General features: G+C 49.7%; 2 protein-coding genes across 8 annotated transcripts in view; one reads left to right on the top strand and one right to left on the bottom strand.

Annotated features, from left to right (window-relative positions):
- Window positions 1-5,451, bottom strand: part of FEZ1 (fasciculation and elongation protein zeta 1) — a 165,038-nt gene extending 159,587 nt beyond the window's left edge. Inside the window, exon 1 of one of the 7 annotated variants that reach the window (XR_010593180.1) lies at window positions 4,691-5,230. The gene's annotated coding sequence lies outside the window, so the exon portion shown is untranslated. Of the gene's footprint in view, window positions 1-4,690 lie in introns of all 7 variants that reach the window. The other 6 variants (XM_065570055.1, XM_065570057.1, XM_065570051.1 and 3 more) reach the window with 6 other exon arrangements.
- Window positions 1-24,125, top strand: part of LOC135976036 (nascent polypeptide-associated complex subunit alpha, muscle-specific form-like) — a 1,165,876-nt gene that overhangs the window by 173,504 nt on the left and 968,247 nt on the right. The gene's annotated exons all lie outside the window — the stretch shown is intronic.

Below are 24,125 nucleotides of genomic sequence, written 5' to 3'. Positions count from 1 at the left end.
AAAAGTTCAGAATACAAAATATAAAGTAGAGAGAGAAACCAGAGATGCATGAATCAAAAAAAGAAAAATGTCCGCAATGTCCAAAGCTGGGCATCACGTGCGTTTGTCATTCAGTAGCCTTGGGGTCAGCAGCTGGACTCTGGAAAGTCCTCCTGATACACCAGCACAGGAGGAGTGGCCATTTCACTAGGTGTGCCTTGTATGGCCGGAGGAGCCAGCAAACCCTCACTGCCAAGCACAGCTGATCAGGCTAGGGTGACCAGACAGCAAATGTAAAAAATCAGGACGGGGGGTGGGGGGTAATAGGAGCCTATATAAGAAAAAGACCCAAAAATCAGGACTGTCCCTATAAAATCGGGGCATCTGGTCACCTTAGATCAGGCTACTGACAATTCTGGCTGTAATTCATCACAGATTGCTCTAGCTAGTTTCTACAGTTCCAGAAGTGGTTAATGAACTACTTAGGGTCCTACAAGTATTTGATTTGATTAGACATTATCCCACCTAGAGGAATTCTCCCAGTTGCCTATTGTTTGCATCTAGCACACTCACTGTTTGGTTGGTTTTTTTTTAAGGCAGCCAGTTGTTCCTTTGTGTTAATTTGACTCCATTGTCATCATGGTCATTATAAATAGCTCCTAATGACAAGCAGAAATTATTGTTGTGCAGGCTCTAAGTGAAGCCTCCCGCGCATAAGGGGCTGTTGCACTGATGCTGTTATTCAAATGGGCAGAGGTTTCTGATCGTTTTTAATGCAATTCATAGTTCTCTGAATTGGGCAATTCTGATATAATGACTCATTTTAACAATTTATTCTTCATAAAAGTGAGGGACTAACACAGCTGAATGAGAGCCCGACATCACTCAGGCAGTCATGCGTTACACTAGCTTTTACCACACTGCTCTGCCAATCCTGACCTACCCTGTCCCGCTAGTCCAGCCCTACACCCATAGCAATCCAGCCAGTGTACCACACTAATGACCTGCAGAATAGTACCTTTTACTATTCCAGTCCTTTGCGTCTCTGCCCACAAAACATTGAGGAATCCATCTTTGTACTGTACAATAACATTCTCAAAAAGATAGAGAGCATAACACCACGTTATTGACCTTTCTGTCCTTTGAGCCTGAATTTCACACACATTTATCCTAAACCCTGCTTTTTTTTTAAAGAGTCCACTCCAACAGCAAGAATGCCCTCCGAACTAGCATCTAGGCAGGCAGCGGAACAAGAGCATAAATTCCGCTGCACTGCTTCATTGCAGATAGAGCGTCAAGTTCCCTTTTGCCAAACATGACATGACAAAAGCAACAGAAGATGGAAAACAGAAAGATGCAGAAGCCCAAAGAGCATCTAGAAAATATCCTATAAATAAGGCTACGTTTTAGTCACGGGTATTTTTAGTAAAAATCATGGACGGGTCACGGGCAGTAAACAAAAATTCATGGCCCGTGACCTGTCCTTGACTTGTACTATATACCCCTGACTAAATCTTGGGGAGGGGGTGGCCCGGGGGCGAGCTGCAGGTGCTCAGGAGGCAACCTGGGGACCCCCGCTGGTGCTGGGTTGGCGGGGCTGGTAGGCTCCCTACCCGGCTCTGCACCTCCCCAGAAGCAGCGACCTCCCTCAGCTCCTAGGCAGAGGCAGAGGTGCGGCCATGCAGCTCTGCACACTGCATCCTTCCCTGAGTGCCAGCTCCTCAGTTCCCATTGGCCAGGAACTGTGGCCAATGGGAGCTGCAGGGGCGGTGCCTATAGGCGGAGGCAGTGCGCAGAGCCCCCGGGACGCACCTCCCCAGAGGAGCCACGGGATGTTGCTGCTTCCGAGGAACCCCCTGAGGTAAGTGTCGCTCAGAGCCATCACCCTCTCTCACAGGCCAACCTCCAGCCCTGAGCCCCACACACAAACTCCTGCTGCTGCTGCTGGGGGAACGGGGTGGTGACCCGAGACTGCCCCAGCAGCCGACGGTGCGGCGGGTCGCTGCAGAAGTCATGGAGGTCACAGAAAGCCATTAAATCTGTGACTTCCGTCACCTCTGTGACAAACTCAGCATTACGTATAAGACACTGTAATTCATAGATTCTGGGGCCAGAAAGAACCACTGTAATCATCCAGTCTGCCCTCCTGCATAACACAGGCCACAGAATGTCCCTGAACTAATTCCTCTTTGAACTACGGCAGATCTTTTAGAAAAACATCTAATCTTGATTTTAAAATTGCCAGAGATGGAGAATCCACCACAACCTCTGGTAAACTATCCCTATGCAATCTCCCTGGGCCTCTCTGTTTGGCCCAAACTTCCCACGCTGGTTGGCTCAGGGCCCTCTTCTCCTCAGCTTCTCCCCCACCTCTGTGGTTTAACATGATTCCCCCCAACACACAATTTTGCTCAGGACTGACTTTCAAATTAGAGTCTCTCTAGTGGATTCAGCCTCACAACATTATCTCCATGTTACCCCTTCCATGGTACCTGCTGGGTCATTTCCAATGCTGGGATTAAGCAACCGGATCCAGCTGTAACAGCCTCCCTACAACATCAGATCCTGGAAACTGACAGTTCTCTGCTTGTATGGGGCTCAAACAGGAAGGAGACAGGTGGAGGGAGAGTCCCAGTCATTTTGCTGCAGGGAGCAAGGTGCTCTGAAAGCCAGGATGAAGAGTAACAATCTCTTACTCTCTGTCTCCCCATTCCCCAGGCAGAGAACCCTGCACAATGCTGTTCTGTTTGCACTAAGCACTTTAGGGATCACTAGGTAGTGCACTCCCAAGTGGCACTGTCAAGACATTAGTGCATTAGTGATGTTAGGTCACCTTGTTTTAAGAGCCAGGCAGCAATACTGCATCCCAGTCATCAGATAAGTAGAGATTCCCATCAAAAACACACATATTTCCCACCCCGATGGACACCCCCCCAAATACATGCACACACAAACACCCTCCACTACACCCAAACAATCCTCAGTCTCCATACATCTAAACACCCACCTCCCGTATGCTCACACACCACTAATCTTCCCCTCCAACACAAACACTAAAAATCTCCACTCACACACAACCTTCCCTCCCTGCCCACCTTCCCCCATACACACACACACAACCTCCTCTCCCCTCCACATACACACACTCATTCTTGTCTCCCTGAACAACCTCTCCCACACACATCCAACACCAATCCATACACATGCACATACACATGCCTCTGCTTCACTTCAGACACAACCCCCTCCATGTACACTTTCCTGCCCCCATAAAGCCTTTCTTACACAACAAAGCCTCCTGCCCCCCAGTCAGCACACTGACTTCTGCTTTACCCCACCACAACCCCACTCCACATACCACTCTCCTCCACATACACCCCCCAATTCTCAGTCATCACCTATATATATATATATATATATATATATATATATATATATATATATAATCCCCTTCTCACCATCCTTACACACACACCAAATCCCCATCCCCTCACACCCACTTTCCCATCTGCATTCTCACACACAGCCCCTGTCCCCCACCCTTCACAATCCTTCCTCTGCATCAACACATGCAGACAAAAAAAATTTCCTAGCACAAGCCTTTGCCCAGTGCACACGTACCTTCCCCGCACACCTGCAGAGCCCTCCTCTGTACACACACAAAGATCCCCTTCTGTACATACACACACACAGTGCCCCCCTGTACACATACAGAGACACGCACAGACACAGTCTGTCCTGTGCACACACACACAAACATACAGCCCCCTTTTATACACACACAGACACCACAGACACACACACACAGCCCCCTTGTGCACACACACAACCACCCTGTACACACACACATACCCTGTACACACACACACAAACACACCCAGCCTGTCCTGTACACACACAGACACACAGATCCCCTTATGTACATACATACACATACACAGCCCCCCTGTACACACACACACACAGAGACCCATCTGAATTTCCACACACAGACACACAGCCCCCTGTACACACACACACACACACACACACTCGGCCCCTCTGTGCACACACACACACCCTGTATACACACACGCAGCCCCCTGTACACACACACACACAGCCCCCCGTACACACACAACCCCCTCTTTATATCTACACACACAGCCATACACACACACACACAGCCCCCTATGTACAGCCACACAGCCACACACACAGCGGCCTGTACACACACACACACTCAGCCCCTCTGTATACACACACACACACACACACACACACACACAAACCCCCTGTATACACACACGCAGCCCCCCTGTACACACACACAGCCCCCGTGCACACACAACCCCCTCTTTATATCTACACACACAGCCATACACACACACACACAGCCCCCTATGTACAGCCACACAGCCACACACACAGCGGCCTGTACACACACACACACTCAGCCCCTCTGTACACACACAACCCCCCTGTATACACACACACAGCCCCCCGTGCACACACAACCCCCTCTTTATATCTACACACACATCCATACACACACACACAGCCCCCTATGTACAGCCACACAGCCACACACATAGTGGCCTGTACACACACAACCCCCCTGTACACACACACACAGCCCCCCCCGTGCAAACACAACCCCCTCTTTATATCTACACACACAGCCATACACACACACACACACACACAGCGGCCTGTACACACACAGCCCTACCTCCGACACAATGGCTCTGCGCAGGGCGAGGAGGGGGGTGCTTTCAGTACCACGTTTGCGCGTTGGTTTGCCGGCCTGGGGGGTCCCGTTTAGCCCCGGGGACCCGGCAGGCGCTCGCCAGACAATGGGGACGGGTCAGGGGCTGCTTCTCGGAAAGCGGAGTCGGGCCCCCAGCATCCGCACGATCAATTCGGCCCCCGGCGCCGCCGCTCGAAGGACAGAGACAAGCACGCACCTGAGGTGTGGTCCGGGGGTTAGCAAAGAGCAGCCGGGGAAACGCAAGGTCCCTGGCTCAGCTCAGCATCCCTGGGAGCCGAAGAGAATGTAACGGAATCAGCGAGCCGCTGCCTGCCTGGAGATAGGGCTGTTCCCAGCCGTCTGCCTCCCCTCTGCAGAGAGCCGTGTGCGCTCAGCCCTTCCTCATCAATATGCATTAGCTTCAAGACACTGACAACAGCACAGCAGTCTCTGCTTCAGATAGGAGGCCTGCTCCGAATCCACGCTGACAAGCCCTACTCGCGAGGGACAAGGCCCACTCCTGTTCCACACCTCTGAGAGCAGTGAGCCCTCGGGAAGGAGGGAGGATTTTCTTCCCTAAATTCAAAGCCGCAGAGATGGTGCAGACACACAGCAGGTCCGGGGCTCATTTGACAAAAGCATTGTGGTCTGGTGGGAGAATCCCACCAAAAATGGAAGATTCTTTCCAAAAGACAGCATAGGAGAAATGAAAGACAGCATCTCCATTTACCTAGGGAGGTGGTGGAATCTCCTTCCTTAGAGGTTTTTAAGGTCAGGCTTGACAAAGCCCTGGCTGGGATGATTTAGTTGGGGATTGGTCCTGATTTGAGCAGGGGATTGGACTAGATGACCTCCTGAGGTCCCTTCCAAGCCTGTTATTCTATGATTTGGGAACTGAGGGAATGTTTTATTCAGACTCACAGAAGGAAACCTTTCTATACAGGCACCCTCCAGAAAAAGATTAGGGGAAAGACATCAAACCCTTCTGCTTTCTGCATGTCCAGACAAACTGTTTTGAGCCAGTCATTTACTTCAGTGAGTCAGCAGGAGAAAGTCCATCCTAACCTGCAAGCTGTTACCCCAAAATCTCTGTTATAGAATAATAAGGAGGTGACATATAAATAACAGGGTTAACTCCTATGAGCATCTATCAACTTAGAGTTAGAAATCTGTGTGCCTCCCACCCGTGTTGCATTAAAATAAAGGATAGAGAGAATATAACCTTAAACAGAAAGAAGATTTATTAAGGGATAGTTACAACTGGGGGAAAATCCCTAATGGGATCACTACAATACCCAAGAATAGATTCCAGCAAGGGGCATAAAGCCCAGACCCTTAAACTGTCCCTTGGTTAAACTACTAATTGTCAGAAAAAACAATTACTGTCTCTCTTTCACTGCATAGCTTCACGGGCAACTGGTGGATCTCTGGAACATTGGAGGATCTGATTCTCTACGGCCGAAGCAGGATATCAACTGATCTGAGCTGATGGCAAAGTCTTCACTGGATCCTTTGGTGGAATACAGGAATCAGATATCAGGTAAGTATCAAAGTACTTGGCAGGTGTTAATGACCGAAGTCTTGATCCGACATCGCGCAAAGAAACGGACGTAGCTGCCTCGATGGACAGCACCAGCACCACTTCCTTATATGCTCTCTGTGGTGCGAATTCCTGAGGCACGCTCTGGCAGACACTGCCCCCAACCGGTTCCAGCCAGTTCTCAGTCCCTCAAGTCCTGGTGGGAAACAGAGTTTTTGGCAGGAAAATGCCAATGAAGAAAGGATACCAAGATGTAGTTCAATCCTTTCCTACCACATGCACCGTCTTGAATTCTTAGACTCCATTTTGAATTGCAGCAACATTTATTATAACACATAAGAAAAGTATAACCATACACCAATAACGCCTTACATATCCCCTCCTTGACAGACACCTTTAATAAACATCTGACATTATTGTTACATCCAGACCATTGACCATCGACCCCATAATGTGGTTATGCATGTTGACACATTACAAAAGGCATTGCCGTAGAATCTTTAGATTTCTTTTTACACACATACACAGATATAATTATTAGATATACAATCATAACCAGCGGTATGAGCAGTATTACTACAATTGGATGGAGCATGATTTCCCAAGCCTTCCTGTATTCACCCAATCTAGCTTTAAAAAGATCTTCCCACCAATAAGACAATTTGGTTTCAGCACCAATTCTTTTCAATACCTTTTTGATTTGCCCCACAGAATGATGTACAGTGAGTAAGATGTGAGTTTCTTGAGCTGCATTCGGTGATAAACCATATCCTTATGGTGCATTAGACGCTTTAATGCTTGGAGGTCTGCTCCTATATGAGTAGGTGGAAGATGGTCATAGATAGAGTAACATGCTATTATATTCTGCACCTCTACGTCTGACAGGGTAATATTTATATCACAGCCCATCACAGAAACGACTGCACACAAACATATATTATCTCCTGCATCATGTTCAATGTGCTAAAAATCATTGATTAACAAATTTTTACACAAAGTTCTTACACACAGACAGTGACTATCAATAACCACTATAGCTGAATTTTGAAAATACATAGTATGGTGAAGCTGGTAATTACATTTTCCTTTATGGGAATTTAAATATATATGAGTCTCCTCCCATACTCCAGTGGTACAGGTAAAACCCAATTTGTCTTGCTTCACACAGGCTTGTAAATTTAAAGAATATTGCTCTCCTCTTACATGCACCCATTTGGTATTTTCCATAGGCATCATTAGGGAATTGTTTACAAACATTCCCAAAAGGATCAGGTGGTGAATCCTTTCTTCTATGGCATCCAGGGCTGTCCCTAGCTATTTTAGTGCCCTACGCAGCCCCCCCATGGGGGGGAGGGGTGACCCCAGGTCTCCGTGGGTGGGGGGGGGCTGGCCCCAGGCCTTCGCAGGGGAGCAGGACCAGGCTTGGGGGGCAGAAAACCGCCCCCCAGCACGAGCCAGCGAAGCAGAGCAGGTTGGGGCCAGGTTGCTCCACTTCCTGCTGCCTGGTGATTGCAGGGAGGGCCCGACCCCACACTCACGGGGCAGCGGGAAGTGGAGTGACCCAGCCCCAGCCTGTTCCGCTCTGCTCCCGTGGCTCCCAGCCTGGGGTCTTGGGGGGCAGGGGGAACCGCCCCCCAGCATGAGCCAGCGATGCGGCTGGGAGCTGGCAGCGTGGAGCAGGCTGGGGTCGGGTCGCTCCACTTCCTGCCGCCCGATGAGTGCAGGGCAGGCTCAACCCCTGCTGCAGTCCTCAGGGGAAGGGGTGGAGTGGGGGCGGGGCTGGGACAGAGCAGGGGCAGGAAGAGGCGGGGCGGAGGCAGAGCAGGGGCGAGGGCTTTGGGGAAGGGGTGGGGTGGAGCTAGGGCAGAGCAGGGCTGGGGGCCATGGGGAAGAGGTGGAGCAGGTGCTGGAGCAGCACACAGCTGCGTAAGGCACCAGGAAATTTGGTGCCCCAAATTTCCTGGTGCCCTACGCTCTGCGTACTTTGCGTATGGGTAAGGACAGCCCTGATGGCATCCCTTAAAGTAAGTATGTATGCTACGATAGTCTCATTACCCTGGTCATAGGTGAAATTCACCATTTTCCACCATTGCTGCTTTTCCTTTTAGAATTTGGTGGCATTAGACCAGATAATGTGTTTAATTTCCTGCGGCATTATACCATTATAACCATCCCTGAGTATAGCCTTTGCAATATTAAGAAGCAACTGTTGCGCTTGCATACATTCAAGTGCTTCTGTTAGATTAGACTGCGGTATCTCTAGTGCTCCTATAATCTGGTCTTGCACTTCTAACCATGTTGGTAACGTGTTAGCAATATTAGAACCTAATTCACCCAAGTCATTCAACACTGCCAAGAGGGGGTTGGCTTGTGAGGAGATGTCATGTCCCACTTCACCTATGCGTGACGCCAGGAACTGCTGATCTACGGTATTCTGCACTCCTAGTCCAGTTCCCACCCCTCCTAAGATCTTAGCATCTAGATCTCTCTTAACTCAGGGGGGAGGGTTGTTGCAAGACATTGCCTTGTACCCACACCATCCATCCCATTAACAAAGGTGTTACATATTGGGCACATTCTTTATGCATAGGGATTACAGAAACTTGAACCTTTAAAACCAGTTTTTTTAATACAAAGTGAGGGTTTATCATTAAACTGCAAGATACATCCCTTTTTACAATGAGTGGTCCCACAAAACTAATGTATGGCACAGGGGCTACAAAAACCCTAAATGTCTTTTTTAATCCTTTTAATTCCCAGTTCCCAGTATCACTTACAGAAACATTCAGTTTTAACCAAACAAAACTTTTGGGGTGTTCTTCCATTTAACAAAATTTTGATTTTACAACCTCCTCAGGTGCCTTATTACAATGAGCAATACATTTCTGACATTTTAGTTCAATATGGTACAGTTGACGACTAAGGAGAAGGACCTTTACATTTATTGAAGATACATTAGTGGGGGTAATACCCATTATGATGGATACATTAAATGGACCTGGAGCCACGCTGTTATTATATTTAACCATGGCATAAATACATTTTTAACCATCCCAATATTGTATACTGCTGGAACAACCCTTAAAACTTTGATCATCCAGCATCCACTTACATTGCTCCATGACCTTAATAAATCTTATCTGCATCTGAGGACTGATAATAGGGTTGTGCTTCCTCTGGGCATCATGGATAGTGAAAGCTATGATAGACTTATTTCCTTCAATTTCCTCAAAGGATAGATAACTATATCCACCGAAAGTATATGCATAAACATTCACTAGACCTGACAATACATCCTCGTGACCCAATAATCGGGCTCTAGTGGTAATTTAGACGGAACAATACTATCATCTTCCTGTTCTTTTCAACTGAAACGTCCTCTTCTTACTCCAAATGAACCTGGTCTCCAAGGCCTCTTACTTTTATCCATTTGGGAGGAACTTGTTTGGTTATGGTAGTCTGCACATCAGGCATTTGAAACTTCTTTACTCCTATTTCTTCATGAGAATACCATTATTTTGTCGGGCTTGTAGGCTGGGTATTGGTGGAGTTGTTATTCCTTTTTCTGGCTTCCTGTCTTTTTCCACATTGTTCTCTAGCTCCTCAGTCTCATGCTCACTAAAATCAGGATCAGCTTCTGTCAGGGTTCACACACACACACACACACACACACACACTGAACTCTGGGGTACAGATGTGGGGACCAGCATAAAAGACTCCCTAAGCTTGTATTCTACCAGCTTAGGTTAAAAACTTCCCCAAGGCACAAATTCCTTTCCTTGTCCTTGGACGGTATTGCTGCCACCACCAAGTGATTTACACAAAATTTCAGGGAAGGGTCACTTGGAATCCCTAACCCCACCCCAAAAAAAATATCCCCCCCAAACCCCTTCTTCCCTTTCCTGGGGAGGCTTGAGAATAATATACCAACCAATTGGTTAGCAATGTGAGCACAGACCAGACCCTTTGTCTTCAGGACACTGAAAATCAATCAGGTTCTTAAAAGAACAACTTATAAAGAAAAAAAATAAAAGAATCACACCTGCAAAATCAGGATGGAAAGTAACTTTACAGGGTAATAAAAAGATTTAAAACACAGAGGATTCCCCTCTGGCTCAGCTTCACAGTTACAAAAACAGGAATAAAATGACATCTGTAGCATAGGAAAATTCACAAGCTAAAACAAAAGATAACCTAACACATTTCCTTGCCTTACTTACAATTGGTATATTCCAGGTATATTTTCAGGAAATGTTGTACCTGCTAGGCTTCTCTCTCTGTCCAGAGAGGGAACAACAAAGAGAGAGCACAAACAAAACCTTCCCCTCCCCCCAGATTTGAAAGTATCTTCTTTCCTCATTGGTCCTTCTGGTCAGGTGCCAACTAGCTTATTTGACCTACTTAACCCCTTACAGGTAAGGCAATACAGTACAGCTGCCAAGGAGGGATTTTATGCTACCCGTCTCTCTATATTCATGACAGCTTCTGAGAATACAGGTACTTCCCACTTATGTGCCAACTCGTGGTTCACTAGACAATACCAATGTTCATTTTCGTTAACCTGTAAAAAACGGTCACTCACCTTTGTAACTGTTGTTCTTTGAGATGTGTTGCTCATATCTATTCCAATTAGGTGTGCGCGCGCCGCATGCACGATCGTCGGAGAATTTTTACCCTAGCAACACCTGGTGGGTCGGCTGTGGAGCTCCCTGGAGTGGCGCCTTCGTGGCACTGGATATATACCCCAGCCGACCCAGCGCCCCCTCAGTTCCTTCTTGCGGCTACTCTGACAGTGGGGAAGGAGGGCGGGTTTGGAATGGATATGAGCAACACATCTCGAAGAACAACAGTTACAAAGGTGAGTAACCGTTTTTTCTTCTTCAAGTGCTTGCTTATATCGATTCCAATTAGGTGACTCCCAAGCCTTACCTAGGCGGTGGGGTCGGAGTGAGACATCGCTGAGTGCAGAACCACTGAGCCAAATGCAGCAGCATCTCTAGACTGCTGTACAAACGCGTAGTGAGCGGCAAAGGTATGAACGGATGACCAAACCGCCGCTCTACCAATCTCATGGATTGGAACCTGTGCTGGGAAAGTGGTCGAGGAGGCTTGAGCCCTCGTGGAGTGGGCGGTGAGGCGTGGCATCGGGACACTGGCCAAGTTGTAGCAAGCACGAATACAGAACGTGATCCAAGAGGAGATACATTGCGAGGAGATCGGTAGGCCTTTCATCTGGTCAGCCACTGCGACGAAGAGTTGAGTCGTCTTCCTAAACGGCTTCGTACGCTCGATATAGAATGCGAGGGCCCTGCGCATGTTCAGAGAGTGCATACATTGATCTTGCCGTGTAGCATGTGGCTTAGGATGTAAGACTGGGAGGAAGATATCCTGGTTCACATGAAAAGCTGATACCACCTTGGGGAGAAAGGCAGGATGGGGGCGAAGCTGCACCTTGTCTTTATGGAAGACTGTATACGGAGGTTCCAACGTGAGGGCTCTGATTTCAGAAACACGCCTTGCTGAAGTGATGGCTACAAGGAAGGCTGTCTTCCAAGATAGGTAAAGGAGTGAGCAGGTAGCCATTGGCTCGAATGGGGGCCCCATGAGCCTGGAGAGGACCAGGTTAAGGTCCCACGCTGGAACCGGTTGACGTAGTTGTGGGTATAGGCGATCTAAGCCCTTTAGGAATCTGACAACCATCGGGTTAGAGAAGACCGAGGAAGCATGTTCTCCTGGATGGAACGCCGAGATAGCTGCCAGGTGCACCCTGACAGATGATATCGCCAGGCTTTGCTGCTTTAGGGATAGAAGATAGTCCAGTTTAAGTGGTATCAGCGCCTGCTTGCACCAACAGGAGAAGCGCTTCCATTTGGCTAAGTAGGTGGCCCATGTGGAGGGTTTCCTGCTGCCTAACAGAACCTGCTGCACGGATTGTGAGCAGAGTAATTCCGCTCGAGTTAGCCATGCAGCATCCACGCTGTAAGGTGGAGCGATTGCAGGTCGGGGTGACTGAGTCGTCCATGGTCCTGGGAGATCAGGTCCGGCCACAGTGGGAGCGTGATCAGAGGCTCTACCGACAACTCCAGGAGTGTGGTGTACCAGTGCTGCCTTGGCCATGCTGGAGCAACCAGAATCATGCGTGCCTTGTCCCTGCGCAGCATGAGCAGGACCCACCAGCGGGAATGGAGGGAAGGCATAGAACAGCTGGTCTTTCCACAGCAGTAGGAAAGCATCTGACAGGGAGCCCTGAGAGCGCCCTTGGAGAGAACAGAACACTTGGCACTTCCGATTGATGCACGAGGCGAATAGGTCGACCTGGGGAAACCCCCACCTCCAGAAGATGGAGTGGATGATATCTGGACGAATCGACCACTCGTGAGTTTGGAATGACCTGCTGAAACGGTCTGCCAGCGTGTTCTGGACTCCTGGGAGAAACGACACCATCAGATGTATCGAGTGGACTATGCAAAACTCCCACAGGCAAATGGCCTCCTGGCATAGGGGGGACGATCGGGCTCCCCCTTGCTTGTTGATGTAGATCATGGCTGTGGTGTTGTCTGTGAGGACTGCCACACAACGGCCATGTAGGAGACCGCGAAACGCCTGACACGCTAAGCGTACTGCCATCAGTTCTTGTACATTGATGTGCAGAGTTAGTTCGCATGTGGTCCAAAGGCCCTGCGTCTGGTGTTCCCCGATATGGGCGCCCCAGCCCAGAGATGATGCGTCTATGACAAGGTATAATGAAGGTTGTGGGGCGTGAAATGGTACTCCTTCGCACACCGACGTGTGGCTCAGCCACCAGCTGAGGGAGGACAAGACGGATTCCGGAACCGTGACCACCATGTCCAGGCTGTCCCAACCCGGATGATACACCGGTGATACCCAGGCCTGAAGTGGGCGGAGCCGAAGTCTGGCATGCCTGGTTATGTAAGTGCATGACGCCATGTGCCCCAAGAGGCCGAGGCACATCCTTATCGTGGAAGTCGAGAAGCTTTGGAGGCTGCGGATGATGTTTGCGATGGTCTGAAAACGAGTGTTTGGGAGGAGAGCGCGGGCGAGTCTGGAGTCTAAGACGGCCCCAATAAACTCTATTCTCTGGGTTGGTTCCAGAGTTGACTTCTCTCTGTTGACTAAGATGCCCAGCTTGCGGAAGGTGCACAGGGTGAGTTGGATGTGGGATTGCACTTCTTCTCTGGTGTGGCCCCGAATGAGCCAGTCGTTGAGATACGGGAACACCTGTATCCGTTGTCGACGAAGGTGGGCTGCCACGACGGCCATACATTTGGTGAACACTCTCGGAGCCGTGGACAGCCCGAAGGGAAGGATGGCAAATTGGTAATGTTCGTGGCTTACCACAAAGCGAAGGAAGCACCTGTGTGGAGGGTAAATCGCTATGTCAAAATACGGGTCCTTCATGTCGAGGGCAGCGTACCAGTCTCCAGGATCCAGGGAAGGGATAATGGTCCCCAATGAGACCATGCAGAACTTTAACTTTACCATGAATTTGTTTAGGCCGCGCAGATCTAATATGGGTCGAAGTCCCCCCTTTGCCTTGGGGATTAGGAAATAGTGGGAGTAAAACCCCCTGCCCCTTAGCTCCAATGGAAGCTCCTTGATCACTCCCATGGACAGGAGCGTAAAGACCTCCTGTATAAGGAGTTGCTCATGAGAGGGGTCCCTGAAGAGGGATGGGGAGGGAGGATGGGGGGGGAAAGAAAATTGGAGAGAATATCCCCTGGCCACAGTGCGAAGAACCCATCGGTCTGAAGTAATAAGGGACCATGCATGGTGGAAATGGGAGAGATGATCTCGAAATGGAGGGAAAGGATCCTGGGTAGTGACTAGTATGCCGTCTTCGGGCGCACCTTCAAAAATTTTTCCTGGGCCCTGACGATGGTTTAGGAGGGCCTTGGTTCTGACCGGGTTGGTGGCCGATGGATCTCCTTCTACCACCTTATCCACGTCTTCTGTAAAAGTCTTGCCTTGGACGAGGGGGAGGGTAGAACCTTTGAGGCTGTGATCTAAAGGGCCTGCGCTGGGTACCTGGGACATGCATCCCCAGGGAGCGTATGATGGTTCTGGAGTTTTTTAGGCTCTGTAACCGAGAGTCCGTTTTGTCTGAGAACAGGCCCTGCCCATCAAATCGTAGATCCTGCAAGGTCTGTTGCAGTTCTGGCGGTAAGCCAGACACCTGAAGCCAGAAGATGCGTTGATAGCTATGCCCGACGCCAGGGTCCTAGCAGCAGAGTCCACTACATCAAGAGAGGCCTGTAAGGAGGTCCTAGCCACCTTTTTGCCCTCTTCCACTAAAGCCCCAAACTCATCCCTGGACTCTCGGGGAATCAACTCCTTAAATTTACCCATAGAGTTCCATGAGTTATAATCATAGCGGCTCAAGAGCGCCTGTTGGTTTGCGGCTCTGAGTTGTAGGCCACCCGCTGAGTAAATCTTGCGTCCAAACAAATGAAGTGAATGGCATCTTTAGATTTGGGCGCTGCAGCCTGTTGACCATGCTGTTTTCTTGCATTCACTGAGGATACCACCAGTGAACACGGCTGAGGGTGAGTATACAGGTATTCATACTCCTTAGAGGGAACAAAGTATTTCCTCTCCACCCCTCTGGCAGTAGGTGGGATAGAGGCAGAGGTCTGCCATATTGTCTTGGCGTTAGCCTGAATGGTGTGGATGATGGGCAAAGCTACCCAGGATGGGGCGTCAGCTGAAAGGATGCTCACCACCGGGTCCTCCAACTCCACTATCTCCTCTGCTTGGAAGTCCATGTTACGTGCCACCCTAAGTAAAAGGTCTTGATGAGCACGTAGGTCTATCGGGGGGGGGGGGACCCGAGGTCGTTGTCCCCACCACCGCCTCATCTGGAGAAGATGAGAAAGATACTACAGGGGCTCATGGATCCTGTGGTGGGTCCAATTGCGAGGGGTCCTGATGTTCAGGATCAATTGGACCGGGGTCCGGGGCCTGCGTAGGAGTGGGCGCAGACACCTTCATACCCCCCGGGGGGGATGACTGATGGTGGCCTCCAGTACTCAGGGCTCTGAATGGGCTGAGCAGGAGGCCACAGGTGGAACCCCTTGGGCTTGGTGGTACGCCCATGGGGTCCAGAAAAACCACTGCGCAGGCTCCTGGCTAGAGTCTTTGGCCTCATCCTCCCAGTGACCCAGGTTGTCCGCTGCTTGGCGCAGTGCGGGGTAAGCTGAGCGGGAGGCACCGTCCGACTGGGAAGAACGTGAGGCAGATCGTGAGGGCCAGGGCGGTGTGGAGCGTGCCTGCATTGACTCCGCTGGGAACGGTGCCGAGCGGTGCTGGCCCACAGGAGAGCAGTCTCTGTGTGGTGCCGGGGAGCGGTATCGGGATCGAGAATAATGCCGATGGTCATGCTGGTACTGAGATCCAGACCTGGATTGCGATGAAGACCATCTGCGGGAGCGACTCCTCAAGCAAGATCGGCGCTCTGACCGGTGCCAGGAGCAGCGTCGGGAGTCCAAACGGTACCAAGGTCCGGGGCAGTGCCACGAGGCGGAACGGTACCGGGAGGAAGATCTGGGCCGCGAGTACAACCGGTGCCATGATAGAGAACAGTGCCAGGACTGCGAGCGGCGCCGGGACCTACTCCTAGATCAGGAGTGGTGCCAAGAGTCCACACTCGGAGATGGTGGACGTAATAGGGCTGGCTTGCCCTTAGACTGCACCGCACGGGTGAGATGCGTTACCGTAGCCTGAGTCGGCACCAGTTCTGTAAGGGCAATGAGGTCCCTCGCCATCGCAAACATCTCCAGCATCGATGGAGGATGGGGCTCAACCACGGTGCAGGTTGGGGAGCCAGTCTGCGCCGGACTCAACGGCCCTTCTGCCAGTGCCGGAGTCAATGGTGCCAATATCGGCACCTGTATCCTTGGTCGCTCCGGTCCCGGACACGAATCCGAGGTTGGTAAGGGGGGTGCCAGTGCCTGTTGTTGGGAGGCAGCCCCCTCCGGTTTGCGAGGTCTCTTCTGACTTGGGGACAGAGACTGGCGCCGAGGTGCTTGCAGTGGACGCGGTGCCAGCGAAGGCCGGTGCCGTGGGACTCTATCCGCGTCTCCTCGCGGTGCAGTACTGGAAGTTGCCGCCGGAGCACTGCGCACCGAGGCACTCGGTGCTGGAACTTGGCATACCGAAGGAGGGTCCGGGCTGAGGGCCGCCTCCATAAGGAGCTGTTTGAGTCTAAAGTCCCGCTCCTTTTTGGTTCGAGGCCTGAAAGCCTTACAGATCTTGCACTTTTCGGTCTGGTGAGACTCCCCGAGGTACTTTAAACAAGAGTCATGGGGATCTCCGGTTGGCATAGGCTTTGAACAGGCTGAGCATGGCTTAAAACCCGGAGCCTTGGGCATGAGCCTGGGCAGCACGCCGGGAGGAAGGCGGGGGGAGGGACCCCTTCCAGCCTGCTATCTTTACTTATAAAACTAAATCTATAACTATCAACTACTGTACTACACTAAATCTATAACTATATAACTACAACAATATCTAAACCGTGAAGAAAAAGCTAGGGAGAGTGGAGGACAGCTATGCCGCGCTCCACAGTTCCAATGACCGTCATGGGCGGTAAGAAGGAACTGAGGGGCTGGGATATATATCTAGCGCTATGAAGGCGCCACTCCAGGGGGCTCCACAGCCGACCCACCGGGTGTTGCTAGGGTAAAAATTCTCCGACGATCATGCACACAGCGCGCACACAACTAATTGGAATCGATATGAGCAAGCACTCGAAGAAGAACATAGAAGATACCCTATTGGTATCCAATAAACCTATGTATAAAATTATCACCAAAAAAGGGGTCTTCATGTTTTTCTTCCTTATAGACAACAGAGAAAGAGACACAATTACAGCCTTATGGTGGCTTAGCATCATCTTTTGATTGTTTTTTACTGCAATTTTCTTGCTCCCTTTCCATGACTTTAATTGCGAAGAATGAAACCATTTGGGAACCCTCTTTTTCCCTGTGGAAATTTCTAATAAGTACACAGTGGGACTAGCCTTTACCAGTATGACAGCCGGACCTGCCCATCTAGGGGACAGTGGATGGTGTTTCTCCGAAAAATATTGGAAGAGGACTTTATCCCCTATATCCACAAAAGATAAATTGTTCTTCAAACATCGGTCCATTTTCTTGGTAACACCCTTTATATTGACAGCAACCTGCTTCTGCACCAAGCTGATGGTGTTCAGTGGTTCTTTGATGTAGCAGTCCAATCTGACCTGTGGCGCATAGTTATCTGGAGGCATCCCTCCTTCTAACCACCGGTATTCTGGAGTTCTCATCATTCATCCAGTAAGGGCTTCATGAGGAGAAAACCTGGTCACACTGCAGGTCGAACGAATTGCCATAAGAATTAAAGGCAGCTTGACATTCCAATTTTTTCCTGAGGTTTCTACTACCTTCCTGAGAGCATTCTTTAATTTGTGGTTGCTTCTTTCAACTTGACCAGATGCTTGGGGGTGTCCTGCAGCATGAAATCTTTGCTTAATACTAAGTGCCACACAAAGCTGACATATTAGCTCGCCTGTAAAATGGGTAGCCTGGTCCGAATCTATAACTTTTGGTAACCCAAACCTGCTAAAAGCTTGCTCTAAAAGTACTCTGGCGGTGGTGTTTGCTGTGCAGTTCTTCGTGGGATAGGCCTCTATCCATTTTGTGAATGGCTCTATAAGCACTAAACCATACAGATTACCTCTGCTCGTCCTCGGCAATGGACCTATGAAATCTACCTGCACTCTTGTCCAGGGACCATCAAAGGGCTGGTGAAGTAATGGTTCCTTTTGGATCTTTGAATCAGTGTTACACGTGGCACAGCGAAGACAGTTGTGTATTCAAGATTCCACCTCCTTGACCACTGAAGGCCACCATCCTAGGGTGAGTAGGTGCTTTAAGGTTTTCTCTGTTCCATAATGACCTTGCTCATGGGCTAATTTAATTAGCTCTTGGCGGAGACAGGATGGGATTACTAACACAGCTTCCTATTCTGTAGGAGACAATACAGGCAGAAGCCCAGCAGCAGATTGGGGGCTATCCAGTTTATTGCACCGAGTGTAGCATATATGATTACCTGCCCTGTGGGCGGGTGGTGTATGTGTGCATTCGGTTCAAGGAGCTCCTGACCCTCAGAGACCGAGTACGGGCTTTGGAGACCAGGGTGGCAGAATTGGAGGAGCTAAGGGAGGCAGAGAGGTTTGTTGATGAGGCTTTCCAGGACACTGTAGATTTGTCCCACCTCTGGTCAGACAGCCCCTGTGCTGTTAAGGAGGATGAAAGGCTCAGGGAAGGAGAGCAGTCAATGGGAGCAGAGGGAAACCTTCCCATAGTTGGGACCCTCCTTCCAGATGATGTTGGGGTATCCTCTCGCACTGAGGTTACCTCTCCGGGGGAGGGAACTCCAGTCATTAGGAAAGGGCAGGTGTTAGTAGTGGGAGATTTGATCATTAGAAACATAGATAGCTGGGTTTGTGATGACTGGGAGAACCATATGGTGACTTGCCTGCCTGGTGCGAAGGTTGCGGATCTCTCGAGGCATCTAGATAGACTTATGTGTAGTGCTGGGGAGGAGCCGGTGGTCGTGCTACATGTAGGTACCAATGACATAGGGAAGGGTAGGAGAGACGTCCTGGAGGCCAAATTTAGGCTGCTAGGAAAGAGACTGAAATCCAGGACCTCTATGGTAGCATTCTCAGAAATGCTCCCAGTTCCACGCGCAGGGCCAGATAGGCAGGCAGAGCTTCAGAGTCTCAATGCGTGGATGAGACAATGGTGTAGAGAGGAGGGGTTTAGATTTTTTAGGAACTGGGGAAACTTTTCAGATAGGCGGAGCCTATACAGGAAAGATGGGCTCCACCTAAACCAAAGTGGAACCAGACTGCTGGCACTTAACATTAAAAAGGTTGCAGAGCAGTTTTTAAACTAAGAGATGGGGGAAAGCCTTGGATTGCTGACCTTCCCTGAATTCACTTTTCCTGACAAGATGTACTGTACAGGAGTGTGTGCTTTTTTTTAGTATTATAGGAGACATGCCTATAATATAAGCCCAGCGTTGTAAGGCCCATACCAATGTTAAGACTTATTTTTCACAACTAGAAAACCTGGACTCTATTTCTGATCAAGTTCTTGAGCCCTTAGCCACCGGTTTTAAAGGGTGCATTGATGTTGGAGTAACGCTGCACTAATGGCGCTCTCAGTGGATCCCAACTGTAAGTAATAAGGTTTGTCAGGTGGTGGATATGCCAAGGCAGGTGCTTCAGTTAATGCCTGCTTCAACTGATATACTGCTTCTGCCTCCTTGCCACCCCACTTCTGTTGCTGATCTTTTCTTAACGAAGAATACAATGTCTTTGCAATGCTGGCATAGTCCTGTATAAAGTGTCTGGAAAATCCTACGAGACCCAGAAACAACCAAAGCGCACTAACGTCCACAGGCATGGGCAGCTTGCAGATCAGTTTTACCCTTTCTGTATCTGGGCGTCTTCCTGCATCCCTTAGTTCTACACCTAGGTATGTGACTCTTCTGGACGCTAACTGGGCCTTTGATGGAGTCACCAAAAATCCAGTAGTTAGAATCTTGTTCAGAACTTCTTGGAGAGCCTTTATATTTCCTTCTCTAGTAGTGGTTGCTATCAGCACATCATCTACGTAGCTCACGATGTTGTTTTTATAGCGTAGCCCTTGCCACATAGCTGCTACTATGTTGTGGCATATTGTTGGCACGTTCTGATATCCCTGAGCTACTCTAGTAAATGTGAATTGTTTGTCTTGATAAGTGAATGCAAATTTGTAGAAACGGTCCGGATGGAGAGGAATTGAGAAAAAGGCATTCAAAATATCAAGAGCTGAAAACCAAGTAGCTCCTGCAGTAATTAAAGACATAATTTCTGGATATCTCGCCACCACTGGCATCAGTCTCGGAGTTGCCTTATTCAATGCTTGATCATCTATTGTGAGACACCAGGTCTTGCAGTCGGCTTTTAAAACCGGCCACACTGGTGCATTGCATGGGATTTTGCATTCAACTAGCACACCCTGATCTTGTAATGCCACTATGGTTTCTTTTATACCCTCCTTTGCCTTGGCTGAATAGGAATGCTGTTTCTGAGGCTTAGGGTCAGGTCCTATGACTTGAACTGCTGCTACGACTTTTTCCACAGCTGAGTTTGTTTTTAGCAAAAAACGGTCGATAACTCTTCATAGCCTTCTCTATATCCCTCTCCCATGTGGGAAGAACAAAGTCTGCAGATGCCTTTAAAACAGATCATCTATGAACTCCAGATATCACTGTACCATGGTTTTGTTCCAAGGATTCACTAAGGGATTAATTAGGAACATGCACAATAATTCTTAGCTGTTTCAGTAAATCAATTCCTAATATTCCACAGCCCCCTAGGGATTGTAATCCCCAAGAAGCTAATACTTATAAATGTCCTAAAGTACTTTTTATGTCTTTAGAAAAGGGCAGTGGTGAGCTGGAGCCGGTTCCCACCGGTTCGCAGGAACCGGTTGTTAAATTTAGAAGCCCTTTTAGAACCGGTTGTTCCGGGACAACCGGTTCTAAAAGGGCTTTTAAATTTAACAAAAGCTCCGGCAGCTGTCACCCCGGCCCCAGCCCCGGCCCCAGCTCACTTCCCCCTCCTCCCCTGAATGCTCCGCCCCCCTTCTCCTCCCCCTCCCCGCTTCCCGCGAATCAGATGTTCATGGGAAGCCTGAAACAAGCAGCAGGCAGGTAAGCTGGGGTGGGGCATGAGGAGGGCTCCAGGGAGGCGTGGCGCGGCCCAGTCTGGCTCCAGCCGCGCAGCTTCCTCTGGCCTGGCCCCCTGGCCCTAGTGTGGCCCCCGCTGAGCGCCGCAGCCCGGTCCCGGTCCCGCTCCAGCTGAGCGGCTCCGGCCTGACCCGGCTCAGGCCCCACGGCGCCGGTCCCGGTCGAGCGGCTCTGGCCCGGCCCGGCTCGGGCCCCGCGACGCCAGCCCCAGTCCCGGCTTCGGCTGAGTGGACCCAGACCCAGACCCAGCCGAGTGGCTCCAGGCAGTGCGGTAAGGGAGCAGGGAGGGGGTGTTGGAAGAGGGCAGGGGAGTTTGGGGGCTTGTGCGGGGGTGGATAGGGGTTGGGGCGGTCAGAGGGCAGGGAACAGGAGGATTGAATGGGGGCAAAGGTCCTGGGGGGCAGTCAGGAAGAAGCAGGGGTTGGATGGGGTGGTGGGGGGCAGTCGGGGGCAGTCAGGGACAGAAAGAAGGGGTGGTTGGATGGGGCAGGGGGTCCCGGGGGGGGCCTCAAGGAACATGGGGAGTTGGATGGGGCAGGAGTCCGGGGGGGGCACGACCCCCTCATGGGGTGAGGAGGAGGGAACCTGTTAATATTTTGGCAGCTCATTACTGGAAAAGGGTACAATACTGGTCTTACAATTGTAACTTTCAAGAGTCTTTACACACTTAATAGGCAGCAGTTTTGCTTGTGGTGAACCATCCGTGCACAAGATGCTGGTTGATACCCCTGTATCGATGAACACCTTTTGACAGAATGACCCAAACTTTCCTTCCACCATAATGTTAACCGTTGGTCTCCCCCACTCATCATTTATGATGGGAGCCACAAAATCAGGGGGAGTGAAAGCTGGGCCCCTTCACTGAGGCGCCAGGCAGGGAGAACACTGTTGTGTATTTCTCTCTGCCTGCTGCTTCTCACCCTCATATTTAAGCAGGCTCTTAAAGAGTTCAGTTGTAGGAACTCTCGCTAATTGCTCTCTGGTTTCATATTTTAAATGTTTTTTTCCACAATATGTTCCTGAGGCCTTTAGCGCTTCAGTGGTACCTTGCAACCAAGTTGCAGTTTCTTCCTTAAACCCGTTGCTCTTATTATTATTGTTGGCAGGCTTATTGCCAAATTTCCCATTTTGTGAACTCAGAGACCCTTTTACTGATGATACCTTCTTTTTAGGGATTGTACCAGCTAATTTGGTTGCATCTTTAGTTAGCTCGTAAGCCTCTCTCACTCTTGATTTCAGTTGCGGAAGCCCTATGGTTGCTGGTCCTATAGCTAACCTCAGGGCAGGTGTAAGCCCTTGTATTACCAATTCACAAAATGCTGGCACATTATATTGCACATTACCATTCTAGTCTATTGGTGCCATACCAGTTAACCAATACAACAACCTTTTTCTTGCTATATAGGTCTCTGTACGCTCTGTGGCTTCCCGTTTTTCTGAATACACTTTCCCAATAAGATTATATGGAAAAAACATTTTATAGACACCCATATATATATCTACAATTGCAGTGACATGTCCCATAGGCAATCCATCTGGTAAGGCATTGAAATCCTCTACACTCAGACATTCCCTGACTATCAGAAGGGAATCTTCCTTGCTAAGGTTAGGGAAGCAGCTTACGCACGCTAGCCAATTCAAAGCATTGTTCCTATCAAGCTGGCCCAGCTGTTTTCCTAAAGCTTTTGCTTGTTCTGCCGATAACACCTTTGTTTCATAGAGCGTCTCGGTGGGCCCCTGAGCCCCATATTGTGTAACTATAGTAGTGATCGGGGCAATCGGTGGATTACTTTGTCCTGTCACCCTTGGGCCTTCATCTAAATTCAATGGTGCTGATGGAATAACTTTTTCTGCTGTAGAACAACAGGGTGGATCGTCCCTATGTTCCTCAGATTCTACGTCTGAATCTTCCCCAGAAGTGAACTCAGCTAGCGGGTTAGTTTTCATACCCCTAGAGATCTTTAGCTGCTGCTGCAGCTTCTGAATCTTGTTCAAGCAGGCTGAATGATTTGTTACTTCTGACCCTTGAGCCTACTTGGCCTCCCTTAGGAGCTGCCTGATAGTAGCTAGGGCCTCTTCTAATTTTGTGGACAGGATTTGATTTTCCCTTTCAACCCCTGCCCTGCATGAATTGGCCTCCTGCAGCTGTTCTTCTAGCTGCATGATTTGCCTAGTTTGTTGTGTCAATTGGGCAGAATCCATCTGATGTTGTGCCACTGCCTTCTCCAATTCCAACCCATTTGTTTTCTCCTAATCTTTTGCTTGGTTGGCTAGGGCTTTAAGGTGACTCACCCTACCACACAGGTCCCTACACACCGTGGCGAGTCCATAAATCAACGCTCGCTTCTGTAATTTTTGCTTGGGAACTGGCTTGCTTGCTAAATACCATCCCCACAATATTTGTAATTTTTGTAGTGCTTCATCTCCCTAGAAAACCCCTTTCTTCCATGGGTTTTGAGATTTCCCAAAAACAGACACTGCATACTCTAAACTATTTTTATTAGACTGCCGGGACCATCCTTCTAGGCTGAAGACCTTCTCCATACTTCACTTGCTTACCACGGATAAAACAGACAGCAGTTATGTCAAAGCCGAATAGCCCACCGACCTAAACTTGTGGTGGCTAGTCACCTATGGTCAGTAACTCATGAGAACCCACAGCTGCCTCCTTTCAGAATCCAGCAGTGCTCGGTCATGACCATGGACAATTGTCCTAGAGATGGACAGTTAGGGCCTTATCCTCCACCTCTGCCTTAGATTAAGTGACTGGCCAGGTCCACTTAACCCAGAACTTGACAGTCTGCCTTGCTGCAGGCTGCTGGGATCCGCTCCCCATGCTACTGGCATAAGCAGAATCCTACACTACAGTGAACCTCGGCCTCTGGGCCTCTGGCTCACTCTACATAAACTATAACCAAACGGGGAGACAATATATGTCTGAACAGGCAGTGACCTGGGGAACCCGTCCGACCAACTGGCCGACGCCCTCACTGACACTGTTCCAGACCCTTCCCTCCCTGAGTCTATGGACCATAAGCCATAATCTATTCAACCTAAGGACTCCAATCAGAGAGCTAA

This window comes from Chrysemys picta, chromosome 16, assembly GCF_011386835.1.
Source record: "Chrysemys picta bellii isolate R12L10 chromosome 16, ASM1138683v2, whole genome shotgun sequence".
In the NCBI taxonomy this organism is placed as follows: Eukaryota; Metazoa; Chordata; order Testudines; family Emydidae; genus Chrysemys; species Chrysemys picta.
The sequence above is the reverse complement of the archived record's forward strand: the minus strand, read 5'-3'. Positions and strand labels throughout refer to the sequence as shown.